General features: G+C 40.7%; 1 protein-coding gene and 1 pseudogene across 1 annotated transcript in view; both read right to left on the bottom strand.

Annotated features, from left to right (window-relative positions):
• LOC124805156 (serine/threonine-protein kinase D1) overlaps window positions 1-17,335 on the bottom strand; it is a 244,912-nt gene that overhangs the window by 26,455 nt on the left and 201,122 nt on the right. The window lies entirely within an intron of this gene.
• LOC124717363 lies at window positions 9,228-9,345 on the bottom strand (annotated as a pseudogene).

Here is a 17,335-nt window from a genome sequence, read left to right on the forward strand (position 1 = left end):
TAACATGGGCCAATTATCACATGCTGCCTGCCAAAGTGGATTTACTGACCAAGAAGATGGAAGAATATTGGCTCCTTGTGACTGCAGCAGAGGCATGGGTCATTAGCTCAAGCAATCAAGGAGCTGCTCGTCCACCACTTCCTTGACATCAGGTACTTACAAACAAGCCATCTGGTGGTATCAGGTAATTTGGAGACTAGGCAAGGAATTGTACAATGCCCTGCTCAAACCCAAATGCTGGCGGCAATCGGATGTAGATGTGTCGACCAATTGCCGGGTGTCATTTCAGCACCTATTCATCAGTGACGATAAATCCAGGCACATATATCTTGTACATAATGGTTCTGACTTATGTGTGTTCCCCGGATGAAGTCGCACAGCAAGCGGCTGTGTACCCCCTTCTGCTTCACTCCTGCCAAAAATTCAATGATGTTGATAGATGAAACATTGCGAATCAGCCTGGAACTCAGGCTACGACCTGTCTTTATGTGGGATTTCATGGTTGCAGACATGTCAGAAACCATAATAGGTGCGGATTTTTTTTGGCACATTATCAACTGCTTCCTGACATGGTGAATACGTTGCTTGTCAATGGTGTCGTTGGGCAGCTGCAGGTTTTTGTCAATATGCATCAGTGCTCATGGGTAAACTCATGGAAGACATGCTCATGGGTAAACTCATGGAAGACACCAATGGCAAATATGCCAACTTACTGAAGACATTTCAAGGTCTTACAAGACCTCTGAGAGCACTGAAGGACATACCCCATGACATGATACATCACATACGGACTACAAAAGATCCAACTTCCTGCTGACCTAGGCACTTACCACCAGATTGACTGCCACTGCAAAAGTGGAATTTGACAGTATGATTTGTGATAGTGCGATGCATTCTACTACACTTGGCACCAAAAAAGAAAAGCGCATGGTGCCCTGGTGGTGATTATAGGTCCCTAAACACTAGAACTGTTCCCAATTGATACCCTGTTTCATTACTTTGGGACTGACAAAATAATATGAACTGTCATCTTGGCACTACAACTAGCTGGTCAACAAAGACATAAATCACATTTCTGGGATAATCAATATAGTGCGCAAACAATTTAGCCGACCAAGAAAATTGAATCTACGCTGCCTTTGCACAAGTTACACGAGGCTTGCTGCAACAAGTGTGGGAAGAAGTTGATTACTGGTCGCGTGTTTGCCACATCACAAATGGTAGTCACATCGAACCAAAACATTTGATACTTTTATGTGAAACTTTAGGTTGTTTGCTACAAAATGACACATCTATCGATTCTGGAAGTTATCTCAATAAATTTCTATATCATTTCAATGTCAAAAGTCCTTTTTGACTTACCTTCTATACATCGCCAGTGCCATCTTGGAGTTTGTGTGACAAGACCACTAGCACTGTCAACACTGGGCAGGGACTTGGATTAAATGCCGATGCAGAAAAGTCAACAGACATGTGCACATGTTGGAGGGCAACTTTCCAGACCACCAGCTCGATCTACATAAATTTGTAGCAATGGGGTTGGCCCCTTAACCACAAAGGGCCAATCTTATTTATTAACAATGATAGACCATTTCACCTTCTGGCTGGAAGTTGCACCAGTAGACAACATCCTGGCAGAGATACTAGCTTCTGCCTTTGTTTCTACTTGGGTGTCACATTTTGGTTGCCCTTCACAAGTCATGATGAATTGCAGATGCCAGTTTGAGTCCGACCTGTTCAAACAGCTGACTAAATCCTGTGGCACTGTGCATTACAGAACGATGAGCTATCACCCTGCCAGCAGTGGGATGACAGGAACCTGGACTGATGACTGAAAACACACCTGATGTGCCATGACTAAAGTTGGACCACAGCCCTACTAATGGTTTTGCTTGGCCCGAGAAACACTTCCAAGCCAGACTTGGACACTTCAGCTGCTGAACTTGTTTACAGTGAAATGTTATGCCTGCCCGGGGGGTGGGGGGTGGATCCGCAGTCCTTGCGGCTAACCAACTTGACAGATGTGACTTTTTTTGTCAGTTGAGAGAACACACCTCCCACATCTGGTCCCTGCAAGTGTCCGGTCATGGCACCGGTCTAATGTACGTACACGAAACATTCAGAATTGTACACACATAATGCTACACACTGACAGTATCAAACCCCCATCACAGCCACCTTACTCTGGAACACACAAAATAGTATGACGAGTAGACCACATGCTCAACATTATTGTTAATGGCAAAACCACTACTGTCTCACTAGACTGCATATAACCTGCATATCTCTTTCAAGAAGAAACCCCAACAAGGGCAACACAGCACAATCCCAACCCAGTTCCATCAGCTTTGTCACTGCTGGCTCCCCAAATCGTTGACATGAGGAAGCCCTTAGAATGCACAAGACTATCAAGTCAACGAGTACATTTCCCTACAAGATTCTGGACACCGTTCCCCCTTTTCCGGTGGGGGCTGATGTAGCAGACACAAATGACACTACAGTGCAGTGCAAGTTGCACGGTTTACATGTGTAATTTTGTAACTCTGTCAAAGTGCTCCCGTGACAACTGCCATACGTTCTGTGTTCTATGGCACTTGTGTGCTTACTCTAAGAATAGTTTTTTATTCTGTTGTTAATTAGTTGCAGAGTTACTTTTGGCTATGAATATTCCAGTTGTTGCATTGGTTCTACTTTCATGAAGAATGTTCAATTGAGTATTCGTGAACCAACTCCCTGTGCAATTGAATAAAGTGTTTACCGAGTCTGATGGGAAGAGTCTCTTCATTGCATTGGTGGTTAATAGTACGCAAATAGTAATTGTTCTGATAGTTGCAGACACAAGACCACTCCAATCATACTCTTTTTACCACCACCACTCCAAGAAACACATAACAACAGTTTATAGTGCAGCTTGTAACAAGTCAATAAGCAGTGAACAACAGAAAAAGGTGGGCATTGATTGCCCATAATGCTCCTGCACGATTTCCATTACTAAGTCATTTTATATCCAAATGACAATTTTCGCACAATAATGACCCTTGTTCTCAAATAATAATGTAAACGCATGTAGCATTGTTGTGTGCCTTCTTGAAAACCACTGCTGTACAATATGCACTCTTGCATTAAAGGCTTTACACCAACAATATGTTATTAATTACAATATGCCGTCAATACAATCCATTTAAAGATCTACACATACAGTTAATGTACTGTTAGTATAAGTAAGGAGGTATTAGTGCTGTAGGATTAATGGTTCTAATGATGAGTAACAACAATACGATGATAAACTGCTAAATAAAAATGGAAGTAAGACTCAGTTAGTACAGTAATTGACAAAGTTAAGTAACAATAAAAAGCAGGAATCAGTAAGGAAGTTGACCAAAACATTTAACACATTAATTAAGTTATGGTTAACTACAATCTACAATAATAATATAAACACACAAACTAGCGGCAGCAGGAGTTGACTTGTTCTTAGCTTCTAAAAGCACTGGTTTTCAAGTTCCTTTACATAGCAAACTGATCTTTTTCCATTTTTGGTCTTAACCATTATCTTGCCATCATTTGTCCATATGTTTCATAGCCCAAATCTCGAAACTGCATTATTCAAAATGTTTGAACTTTCAGAGGTAAGATGTTCTTGTATTGTCAGACCTGACCCTTGAGTTTCTTCTCCAGTCTGAAGATTTCAGATCTTTTGTTGTACGACACAAATTTCACTTACACTGGTCTAGTTTTTGTACATCCTGGCACCCTACATCCCACGCCATGACTTCTGTCAATGTCATTCAATGTCTCATGCAAGCCTAGTTTCTCGTGAATAAGATTCAGCATCACTATCTCTGCTATTCTCTGGAATTCCAGACAGTCTGAAATTATTGTGTCTCTGATATTTTTGGGGTCAGATTTTTCAATCAGTTACTGTTTTGGAAATTGGGCCCAATCCATAATTTCTTTTTATGACTTGTACAGAGCACGGATCTTCCTTGCATTTACCTCCAAGAGTTTGCTGTATTTTATCTGCCACTGCTGCAATGCTAGCCATCATTGAGGGGCTGGAAAACAAGCCCAAGCATATCCTGTGCTTCTAGGACAGCACATACCTCACCCTTGATGAGTGTAGCAACGTCAATGATGCTGGGCAATGCAGTCATGATTCCCAGTGTTGGTTTGCCTCCTGCATTCTCGGCGACCTGGCTGCTAGGGATGCTGCGCATTGTTCACTGATTTGTCATCTTAAGAGCAGATTCACATACCATACTCTTAAAATGAATTGCTTATGTGACACTAGACACTTGTCACATGAATCTTGAATATACAGAATAGTCATACTGCTTAATACCACCTCACTCGCTTGCTACCATCTTGCGTTATATGGTCTGTATATGGTTTAATTGTAGGGGAACTCTACAGTTTTTGACACTTTGGAGACCAGACTCGAGCATAGCTTGGTTGCAACTTTTGGTCACTTACCTAATAGCATCAAAAGTCTGACAGATGGCCGTATAGCATTTAAAAGGAAATTAAAAGAATTTCCTAATGGCAACTCCTCCTACTCATTACATGAATTTTTGCATATAGTAAGTGGGTAATTTCCCACCCCCACACAAAAAAATTAAAAATATTAGGTGTCATGTAATATTTTGTGTAATGTAATATCTTGTACAGACACCTTTTAGTAACCTGACACGTTCCACATCATTACGAAGTGTCATATTCATGATCTATAGAACAAGTACTAATCTAATCTAAAAAGACTAAGCCAGAGTATAGTTTGAACCAATATTTTCTTGACACTTGAACCACCTATTGCTCGAAAACTGCACTCATTTCATGGGAGAACAATGTACATACGCACCATGATCTGCCCCTTGGCTGGTGCTGCATTCTGTTATCAATTTCTAAGAATTATTTTGAAAGAAACCTTACCGAATGTAACAGCTGCTGTCATGAATGACTGAACCAACATGGTAATAATGAAGTAATTTGTAGGTTTCACAGTCTGCTGTAATTCTGCTACAAATACATCACATTTGATGAGTGAGTAACAAATTTTTGGAAGCTCAAAAGGAAGAAATTATCAAACACTTACCTTGCACTTTTTCCCTTGAGAGGATAATCATACTTTCTGTCATTGTTGTTTTCAAATTTGTAATCTATCAATGAACTAACGTAAATAAGAAAAATAAATCTTGAAACTTGATTGTTTTTTAGTATGTATTACTTTTGAAGATACATCAATTATGTATGCACCAGTAACTCTTTAAAAAACGGCACAAATGGACTTTTTCCTAGCCACAATATTCTTCTAAGTAGCTGGCCTCAAAACTGTTAACATTATGGCTCAAGTCAAGGAAGTCGCAACCTAGCATGTCAAAAAATCTTGGCAATATCTGGTTCAATCCTTCCACTTAACTCAGAAGCAGGGGGACAACAACGCATTCTGGGGACAACGCTGCAAATTATGCAATTAAAAAATCGGAGCTACACATATATATTTTGTATATTAGTATCCATGATAATCGGTTGGTATTTTGGTTGATGTTACCAGATAAGGTGTAGTAGCTACACATGATAGCATTAGAAGATTATGCAGATATATATTAGGTTGGTGCATAAGTTCACAGCAGTATTGTTTTGCATGTTGGTATTCTGTTTGCTATGGGGTTATTTAACATTTGTCATGTTTTATTTGTAGTTCACTGTTGCTATTTGAATTATTATACCACTATTTTGTCATCTGGAGATAGTGAGTGGAGCTGAGAACAATAGAAAACAGAGTGTCACATGGAGGAATTGGAACATTTATGACACATTCTTCTGTTTACATTCAACAATGGGGTGACAGCAGTGGATGCACCAAGAAACATTTCACTGTTTAACAGGATAATGCCACTGTACAGAGCATGGGAAGATGGTTTTCTAATTTAAAGACATTTGTTTTGTCATTAGTTACTCTCTACGTTCAGGAAGACTTTCGAGGTTTGACAAAGATCATTTAAATGCATAAATCCACTATGATCCACGTCAGTGTACTCGAGAAATGGCAAATGTGATGAACTGTCATTCCAACATCATGTGACATTTGCATACCATGAGGAAGGTTCAAACAACTGAGTGTATGGGTACCACATGCTCCAAGCCACAATAAAAAAAACATCAGTGGGTGACCATAAGTACATATCTGTTTGCATATCTGGCTCATGAACAACGCCAACCATTCCTGTTCTGTATCATTACTGGTGATGCAAAAAGGTGTCTCTACACTAACATAAGGAAAAGAAAGAATTGTTGAGCCCAAACGAAGACCTCCATGCATTCAGAAAAGATAATGTTTTGCATGAGGTGGAACAGTGACGGTGTGGTTGGTTGATTTGCAGTAGGGGACAAAACAGTAAGGTCATCGGTCTCAGCGGATTAGGGGAGGATGGGGTAGGAAGTCGGTTATGTCCGTTCAAAGGAACCATCCCAGTATTTTCCTGAAGTGATTTAGGGAAATCAAGAAATACTTAAATCAGGATGGCAGGACTTGGGTTTGAACCGTCGTCCTCCCAAATGCAAGTCCGGTGTGCTAACCACTGTGCCACCTCACTCCATGATTGTGTAGTGTACTATGAACTGATTGCCTGAGGTGCAATCATCACTGGTGACATTTATTGTCAACAGTTGAGACATCTTGCAGATGCAATCCAAGAACAATGACCAGGAAGACTGCAGGAAGTGATGCTCTTTCACAATAAGCCGACCCACATTCTACTAGTCTGACAAAAACACTCTACAAGAGTTGTGTCTGGAAAGTCATTCCACACCCACCTTATTCACCTGATCTTGTGCCATCATATTTTCACGTTTTCAAATCTCTACCGGCCAACCTTCACGGAGCTACCTTGCCAGATGAAAATGCGCTCCGAACATGGCTCAGTGAGTTCTTCACTCCAAAAACATATGATTTTTACAGTCTGAAATGTTACATTCTGCTTGGGCAAACAACATTTTACACTTCTAGTGTAGTACAAGGAAAGATGATCGTGACAGAATAATATTAAGTAGGGAGTAAATTGTGGAACATACGAGATCTATTCAAAAAATTCCTGAGCTTTGTCCACAAACTTTTCCTATGCTTATCTTTTACTTATTGTGCATGGTCTCCTTTGAAATACTCTCCTCCACAATTAATACGCTGTTTCCAATTTGATTTCCACTTGTGGAAGCAGTCTTGATAAGCGCTGTCTGCAAAATTTCTTTTATCTCTTCTATTGTTGCAAATATTCATCCTTTCAATGGGGTTTTCAACTTGGGAAATCAAGAAAAGTCCACAGGGTCAGGTCTGGAGCATACAAAGGTTGAGGCAGCACAGTGATTTCATTTTATGTGCAACTGTAATGCACCAACACGACGAATGTGTGGGTGTGTTGTTGTGATGCAAGAGCCATGAATTGTCTCGCCACATTTCAGGCCGCTTCCTTCTCAAATTTTTTTTGCGGGCATCGCAACACAATGGTACCATTGATTAACAGTTTGTCCCTTTGACACCAATTCATGATGAACTAGTCCTTCAAAGTCTAAGAAAACTATCAGCATGGATTTGACATTTGGCCTTACCTGAGGAGTGTTTTTTAGTCTTGGAGAACCTTTCCTGACATACTGGGAAGATGTTTCAACATCATAACCATAGACTCACATCTCATCACCTGTTAGGAGTCTCTAATGGAACATCTCATTCGCATTTGTGTGATCCAAAAGCTCTTCACAGATTGTGAGGTGAAGGTCTTTCTGGTCTTGACTCATGAGCCGTGGGACGAACTTTGCAGCAACAAAATGCATTCTGAGATGCTGTGTCAGGATTTAATGATATAATCTAACTCATACATTACATTCTTCTGCAATCACTCATTCAGTCAGTCTCCAATTGGCACATACAATTTCATAAATGTTCCTGACATGAGTGTCGTTGATAGACTTTGAATGGGGCCCTGAACAAGTGTCATCTTTAGCTTCCATCCAGCCAATTTTAAACCGTGTGAACCATTTGTAACACCAAGTACAACATAATCACACATCATTGTAGCCTTCCAGCATCATTTGGTGTGCCTCTGCAAAGGTTTTCTTGAGTTTCACACAACATTCAATGCAGACATTTTGGTCCTCTAACTCTGCCATCTCGAAATTCACAAACCATGTGACACAACATTCTACTCAATATGGCACTAAACAAGAACTGACAGATATACAACAATGAAACTTCCAACAGTTACACATTACAAACAGGCATGTGCAGGGATGCCAAGCACATGTCACTCCAATACACCATTGGTGTGAAATTACAAATGTTCAAATTTTTTTTTGAACAGACTTCGTATACTGTGAATGTGTGTTTGTTTTCATATATGCAGACATTAAATGGGAGGTGTGGAATACGAGAAAATGGCAAGATGTGATGACAAATACATGGCTCCACCTGCTGTGGGCAGGACCTTTTACATTTTGGTGTTGCGGTTTGGCGGTGGCTCGACAGTCAAAGAGCAACCACACTCTCCAAGAACGAAAACCAAAGACAGGATGGTTTTGTGACAAATGAAATATATTGTAATCTGGATTAACATGTTCAGCCTTCAAGGCACATGTAATATGAAAAGTTGTGTTCTACTCAAATTCACAAGTCACTAATAATCTGTACACCCAGTCAAGAAAATATATGTTTTTAAAAGGAAAGTAGTGGACGTGCTTTTTCATGATATGAGTAGAAGTCATGATATGAATAGAAGTTATCTTGAAAAATCCTGGCAAATTAAAACTGTGTGCCAGACCGAGACTCAAGTTTGAGTCTGAGTCCGGCACACAGTTTTAATAAGCCAGGAAGTTTCATATCAGCGCACACTCTGCTGCAGAGTGAAAATCTCATTCTAGAAGTTATCTTCTTTTCCTGCAATAACAGTTGCCGAACATGAGGACGTCAAGCCTTTTCTTGGCTATACACGGGATTTCAGAGGCACTGAATTGCAGGACCTCTAAAACTAAACTCCGCCTGAACAGGCCATGAAGGCCCAACGGTACCAACCGGCTGCTGTGTCATCCTCAGCCCACAGGTGTCACCGGATGCAAATATGGAGGGGCATACGGTCAGCACACTGCTCTCCCGGCCGTATGTCAGTTCCTGAGACCGGAGCCGCTACTTCTCAATCAAGTAGCTCCTCAGTTTGCCTCACAGGGGCTGATTGCAGCCCACTTGCCAACAGTGCTCGGCAGACCAGATGGTCACCCATCCAAGTGCTAGCCCAGCCCGACAGTGCTTCACTTCAGTGATCTAATGGGAACCGGTGTCACCACTGCAGCAAGGCTGTTGGCAGCAGGATCTCTACTTCAAGAAAATCAACTACAGCAACTGGATTAAAAGAAAAAGGTTAAATAAGTTAAATGTTATGTCGGGTGACAGATCTCATGAAGTGTTCTGACTCAGCAGGAGCAAGCTAGCAACTACATAACACCATAAACCAACCACAAAAACACTTAATTTGTCTACCAGTGTATAGGACAAGAAGCACTGGAGCTAACAAGAGAAAATAAAGAACTGTAAATCTGCAAAATCTTGAAATTCAACAAGTAATAAATTATGGCATTGCTAAGAGCAATAAGGATTAAACAAAACGAGAAACTATGGCAACTTTAAGTAAATGATGTCAACCCATGAATAAAAGAATGTTTTAACTATGACAGTAATTTCTCAGCAAGTATGGAGGAGGAGAAAATTTTTAGTAGTTGAGCAATACTGCAGGGGTGCTGCTGTACGACACAGTGCAGTCCACCTATCGCTGTATTTGGGACATTGGCTGCACCGGGTGCTGCAAATCATTGCGGTACATTGCCAAGTACATCCAGTTGCATCGGCTACACGATGAGACAGTGCAGATCATCAGAATGAGTGAGCTATTCATAAAATACAGAAATCCACTTTGAAAACTTTTTTCGTCTAGCTATGACACAGTGTTTCAGTGTTATCACATTTAAGAAAATTGTGCAGTAATAGAGGGTACATAATAGCGAATATTTGCATTGTATGCCAGTCATCACAAGAAGAATGGCCGCAGAGGCCCCATAATGGATTACACATCTTTTGCGGCAAATGTCTGGCAAAATGAATTCTAATTTTTAGAAATTATCTGACAAAGTAGAATCTAAAAGTAATGAACTGTCAGTCAAGGTAGAAAATACGAAAGAAGAACTAAAATTAGAGATAGCAGAACACGTCAAAAAGGAATCAACATTGCAAGTACTTTGACCCAGTTGCCTCAGGAGTTGAAGGATGAGCTCAGTAGCCAATGTGATTTAGTTCGCAAGTAAGTAAAAAAGCAATTCAATGAATTAGATGGTAAAATTAACAAAGTAGATCAATTTGTTGTTAGAGAGTTCAACCACATTAAAGAGCAAATCTCAGAGGCAAACAAGCATATAACTACTTTAGGACAGTTCAAAGTGTTTAGAGAAATGGTTAACACACATAAAATGCTATCTAATTTGGAGGAACGATTACACGAATTTGTAAACTTTACTGTACAAGACAAAGTAGAATTGCTTCATACTAACACTGTTTCTAAGTGAAGTAATGAAGAACACAAAAAAGAGTTAACAAGACTATGGGAGGCTACTGAGAGTACTAAACAGGAAATCCATAAGAAGGCAAGTGTAAATAACAGTGGTGTAGTGCTTCGAGAATTTTGGAGGAAATTCTAGAATCACTCGCCCTTCCACCGTTTCAAACATCTGATATTTTAGATATGAGTAGGAGAAACAAATCAGCCAGAGAAATGGTTAACAAACATGAAATGCTATCTAATTTGGAGGAACGATTACACGAATTTGTTAACTCTACTGTACAGCCGGCCGAAGTGGCCGTGCGGTTAAAGGCGCTGCAGTCTGGAACCGCAAGACCGCTACGGTCGCAGGTTCGAATCCTGCCTCGGGCATGGATGTTTGTGATGTCCTTAGGTTAGTTAGGTTTAACTAGTTGTAAGTTCTAGGGGACTAATGACCTCAGCAGTTGAGTCCCATAGTGCTCAGAGCCATTTGAACCATTTTTTTCTACTGTACAAGAGAAAGTAGAATTGCTTCATACTAACACTGTTTCTGAGTGAAGTAATGAAGAACACAAAAAAAGAGTTAACAAGACTATGGGAGGCTACTGAGAGTACTAAGCAGGAAATCCATAAGAAGGCAAGTGTAAATAACAGTGGTGTAGTGCTTCGAGAATTTTGGGGGAAATTCTAGAATCACTCGCCCTTCCACCGTTTCAAACATCTGATATTTTAGATATGAGTAGGAGAAACAAATCAGCTGACTGCGCATTGTTTATTTGTATGTGCAGATCAAAAAGAAAAGCCATGAGGAAAAAAATGGACACAGTGGCCGAACGGCAGCAGACAAGCACTTGCTATACGTTCCACAGAGTTTCGTGTACAGGCAAAGAAGAACAAGAAAAGTTTATGTAGTATTCTGTGCTCTTTAATGTCTGTGATGATTGTAAAAAGACTAGTGGACAGCTGAAAGCATGTTCCTAAGAGCACTCATGAATTAGACTCATCTGAGACTAGAGATTCTCGAATTACTCTATGTCTTGGTTATGATTGAAGCGAGACACATGTAAGCTATTTTGAAGAAGTGTAATTGATTCTAATGTTCAAAGAATGAGTTAGCTTGCCGCAGTTACTGTTTATGAACGTTGAAAATATTTTGTGATTGAACTGAAAAGTATTCTACGAGTATACAAATTATTACAAGAATAGAAAAGAAGTTAGTAAATTTCTTTAACCAGCACCATATCTTCGGAGAAGAAGCTTCTGGGAGATCGAGGAAGCAGATTAACCAGAGATGAGGATTGGCTACACACAATGGGCACGTTAACTGAATTTAAACCTTCTCAGGGTTTTCCTTAGGGTTATTCAATGTTCTTCCCATGTAGCAGATATAATAAGGATATCGTCCACATATATTGATAGACCCTTAACAATTCCCTTTCTCTAACACCTCATCCAGTGCGCATATAAAAACGGATACTGAGATATTTAGTCAAAACGGTAACACATTAAAGTCTCCCATAAGTCCAACCCCTCGTCCAAGTCGTGGGAGATGGGCAACGGCACAAAGTAGGGGATTGCCTTTAGGGGCGATGTACAGCGGGGACTTCGTGTGCCCCAGGACCGCTACGGTAGCTGAGAAGGCCCTATGGGAACCCTGAAACGTGACGGCTAACGGGGCTCTGGTGAAGCTGCGATAGGCCTAGCAAGCCAGTAGTGGATAAATCAACTGCTTTTAAAAAGGGAACATGCCTCGGATCACGGAACAGATTTAAAGGAAACCGACCAAGCAATGGAAAAGGATTACGAGATGGTTTACGGCTGGGCACCTTAAACGTAAGGAGTCTAACTGGGAAGTTAGAAGAAATTGTAGAAATGATGGAAAGGAGGAAATTGGACATCTTGGGACTTGCTGAGACTAGGTGGAGAGGAGTTGGTGAAAAACCACTAAGTAAAGGATGTAAACTGTACTGGATAGGGAATGAGAGGGGAAGAAATGGAGCGGCAATAGTGGTCAGAGAGGGTCTGCAGGAGGAGGTGGAAGGTATCAATGATTGAATGATAAAAGCCAGAGTACGGGAGAAAGGAAAAAGCATTGAAATCATCCAAGCATATGCCCCACAGGTGGGGTGTACAAAAAAGGAGAAGGAGGAATTTGAAGATGACATGCAAAAGCAGCTAAATGGAGGAAATCAGATTATAATAGGGGACCTCAATGCACATGTTGGCACAGACAGGAAAGGATTCGAGGAGATAATGGGACCAGAGGGCTGGGGGAACCGAAATAGAGAAGGAAAATTGTTGCTGGAATTCTGCAAGAGGAATGGGCTGGCGATCGCAAATTCCTGGTACAAGAAGAGGAGTAGTCACAAAATAACTTGGTACAGTGGGGACTGGTCCCAAACTTCAGTAGTAGACTATGTACTAGTGGATAGGCAGATGATGAGCAGCCTCACAGATGTTAAGGTCATACCATCTGAGGCCTTAGACAGTGACCATCGGCTGTTGGTAGCCACCCTGAGAGAGAAAAAAGATAGGAGGGCAACAGATATACAGGAGAAAAGGTTGAAGACATGGATGCTGAAAGAGGATGAACGGAGGACCCAGTACCAGACACTGATCAGGAAGAAGCTGCCAAAGGAAGATCAGAGAACATTGGGAGAAGAATGGGGCGATTTTAAGAGGGCTCTAGTTGAGGCAGCTGAGACTGTGTGCGGAAGAACTAGCACAAAGAGGAGAAGTAGGGAAACCCCATGGTGGAACAACATATGTAAAGAGGCAGTACTTCGAAAGAACAAAGCCTTCAGAGAATGGTTCCAGGCCCGAACAGAGGAAGCTAGGGTAAAATATAAGGAAATCAAGAAAGCGGCACAGACCATAGTAAGGGCGGAGAAGAAGAAGTGGATGGCAAAATGGACAAGAATGTTAGAAGAGGACAGTGAAGGGAACAAAAAAGTACTTTACACCATGGTAAGAAATAAGAGGAACGACAGATGCGAGTGCCTGAGGATCATGGATAATAATGGAAGAGTTGTGGAGGAAATGCATGAGCTCAAAAAGATTTGGAAGGAGTACTTTGAAGATCTGTTGAATGCCGCCAAGCGGGTAACTAACAGCGATGGAGATCCTAAGGCAGCAGACGATTATAATAGTGGGGAAATTGATGATCTAACTTGGAATGAAGTGGAAGAAGCCATAAAGAGGATGAAAGGGGGCAAGGCACCAGGTTGGGACGAAGTAACAGTGGATATGATACGAGCAGCAGGAGAAGTAGGAACCCAGTGGCTATACAGAGTGCTGAGGGTGGTGTGGAAGGAGAACAGAATTCCTGAGGATTGGAAGAAAGGAATTATAGTCCCGATCTTCAAGAAAGGGGATAAAAGGAGATGTGAGAACTACAGAGGAATCACCCTGCTATGCCACTGTGGAAAAATCTATGAAAAGATGCTGGAGAAGAGAATAAGAAGCAGTATTGAAAGTAGATTGCAAGAGGAGCAGTACGGTTTCAGACCGGGAAGATCAACAACGGACCTCATATTTGCGGTAAGGCAACTGCAGGAAAGGCACTATGAGTACGGGAAGGACTTAATCATGGCCTTTTTGGATATTGAGAAGGCGTATGACAGTATCTGTAGGGACAAGCTCTGGGATGTGATGAACGCAAAAGGGATAGATGAAGAGATTACACGAAAAGTCAGAAAAATGTATGAGGGAAGTGAGAGTTGTGTGAAAGTGGGGAGGGAACGTACTGCATGGTTCAAGCTGGAAAATGGGCTGCGACAGGGAAGTGCACTTTCGCCTTTATTGTTTATTATTGTTATGGATGAAATCCTACAGCAAGTATCAGATGCAATTGGAGATCATAAAATGAAAGCAGTGCTTTTTGCCGATGACCTGATGTTATGGGGAAATTGCGTGAAGGAGGTGCAAGAGCAGTTAGATGCATGGGAGGCAACGGCAGCACAATATGGAATGCATTTCTCTGCAAAGAAAAGTGAAATAATCGTCACAACAAGGAAGAAGAATAGGCCAAATGTGGATATAACTTGTGGAGGGGAAAAACTACAAGTGGTAGAGAACTTCAAGTACCTGGGAAGTGTGATTGAAAGTAAGGGGGGAAACGCAATGGAAATAAATGAAAGGTGCAGAAAAGCAGGGCAGTTCTACAAATGCATTAGGGGGCTTATTTGGAGCAAGGAGGTGCTACAGAAATCCAAGGGAATTATATACCGAACCTACTTTGTCCCCATATTGACATACGGAAGTGAGACATGGGTAATGCACAAAAGCGACAAAAGTAGAATACAGGCTAGTGAAATGAAGTTCCAGAGGAGCAGGTTGGGTGTAACAAGACGAGACAGATTGCGAAATTTGTATGTGAGGGAAAGACTAAAGGAGGAACCAGTACAGGACAGGATAGAAAAATCAAGACTGCAGTGGTATGGACACATGAAGAGAATGGATGAGGGAAGAATTCCAAAGAGGATGTTTGATCTGCAACTGGAGGGGAAGAGGCCCAGAGGAAGACCAAGAGATAGATGGGTGAAGGGAGTGAAGGAATGTGTGATGAGAAGAGGAGAGAACTGGACGAAGGTGGAAGAAGGGGAATGGTGGAAAGACAGAACACGATGGAGAGGCTTGTGTTCCCGACAGACCCAGCCAGTGGCTGGAAACTGTCCAAGATGATGATGATGATGATGATGATGATGATGATGGTAACACATTAAAATGATATGATATCCTATCAAATAGAAACTTCTTTGAATCAGGGGGTAACCGAATTTGCCAGTACCCAGCAGTCAGGTCCATCGTGGTAAAATACTGTGCTTTTTCAAATTTTGACAGTAATTCCTCGATATTAATTGGCCTGTCTCGTTCTGTCTCTATGTGTTTGTTCAAAGTGCGTGCGTGTAGCACTAACTGCTCACCCCTTGTAGCCTTTTTTACCACTACTAAAGGGTTATTCACTCGCACTACATTCTATTATTTTGCTGTCAATCATCTTATCTATTTCTTCTTTAACTGCTTCTTTTAAGCTCACTGGTATCGGATAAGATTTACAGAAAAATGGAGTATTATCTTTGATCTTAAATTTACAAACATAGTCACTAATACTACCCGGACTATCAGAAAATACCATTTTATATTCCAATAGAATTTTAGCTAAATCCAATTTTTGATTGTTGGTTAATATTGAGGATCCTTTTACTTTATTTTGTATGTCAGCTCGGTGTGATGCATGACTTAAGTTTTCAATCTCTGGTAACAATTGCGCTGTCACCATTAATTGCAAAACGCTGATTCTCAGTTATTTGTTTACTATTATAGGGGTCAGTCACAAACTTTACACAATATTTATCATCACCTAGTCCAAAATAAAGACGGCTGTTCTCAAACTTCAAAATGACGTTCAATTCTGATAGCCAGTCTAGACCTAATAACACATCTCTGTTTATGGTTTCCACTACTAAAAGTGTCTGTTTACTTTTGGTTCCAGTAATGACTACTATAGACACTTCTGTTACCAGTAATAGCAGTAAGTTATGTTTAGTTCGTAGTGTATTAAAGAAACCACTAGAAATTATTGACACTTCACTACCAGAATCACTAAATATGTCGGTTTCAAAATCTTCTATCTTTCCAACTATAATTGGTTGTGGATTAACTGTAGTTAAGCTAGGTTCTTCTAGGAAGAACCATTCTTTGGTTGGTACTTTATGCGTAAAGCTAACATTTTTATTATAAGCTAGGCCTCCCAATGCATTTCTACGACCTGGGCCCCAGCCCTGGATCCAGATCGCACAATGTTTTCCTCATTATTTGTAATCATCGGGTGGCTACCAAACTGGGATATTGTATTACCAGTTTGTACTCTATTACTACTGTGTGCAAATTCCTGCAATGTTACTGGGCCTATATTCGAAGGTGGATGTCTCTCTTGATAATTTTCGCCACCGCCACTCCGATTACACTGGTGTACTCTAGCCAAATTAGTCTCATGTCTCTTAAAATTATTACTACTACTATTATTACTTTTGCGGAAATTCTGACCTTCATTCTGATGTAAGTTCTCATTTTGGTCTTTATTCAAGGCATTCAGTGCGTTTACAAAGGATAACAATTCTTCTACAATCTTCCACCTACGACATAATATATCTTTCCTAGCTTAGATAGTTAACCGCCTTATTAAGATTTTAACTAATTCCTCTTCCTCCACAGGTATATCCAAGTACTTTGCTCATGTCAGATGCCAGTCAAAATATCTTCTCATTGCTTCCCACGTACTGTTATAATACTTTTGGTCCCATAAATCAGATGATAATTTTTCTTGGGCCAATACTTCTTAAACTTTTTCTGGAAGTTGGCCCAAGACGAAAAATTCTCAATGTTCACAGTGCCCCATTCTGAAGCTTTTCCTAAAAGGTACCCTACCTTGAATTCTATTTTTTTTTTCAAGTATTCCCAGTTTTCAGGCAAGGCTTGGTTAAATTGTTTTAAAAAATGAGTTGGGTGTATGTCCCCGTCTGGCTTAAATTTTGGAAACAGTCTAGAAAATCCTGAATTCATTCCCCACTGTAAATCTGTCATGACTTCACTAGTCAATACAACATTAGAAGAAGTCACCCTATCTACTCTATCCTGCATAAGTTTGAATTCTTTCCATAATTCATCGATATTCCTCTTAGTGTCATTGAGTTCATAAGAGAGAGTTGTGGACACGTTGTTGGAGGTTACTTTCACAGCAACTTTTCTGTCTATTGTTCCCT

Source organism: Schistocerca piceifrons, chromosome 1 (genome assembly GCF_021461385.2).
Source record: "Schistocerca piceifrons isolate TAMUIC-IGC-003096 chromosome 1, iqSchPice1.1, whole genome shotgun sequence".
In the NCBI taxonomy this organism is placed as follows: Eukaryota; Metazoa; Arthropoda; class Insecta; order Orthoptera; family Acrididae; genus Schistocerca; species Schistocerca piceifrons.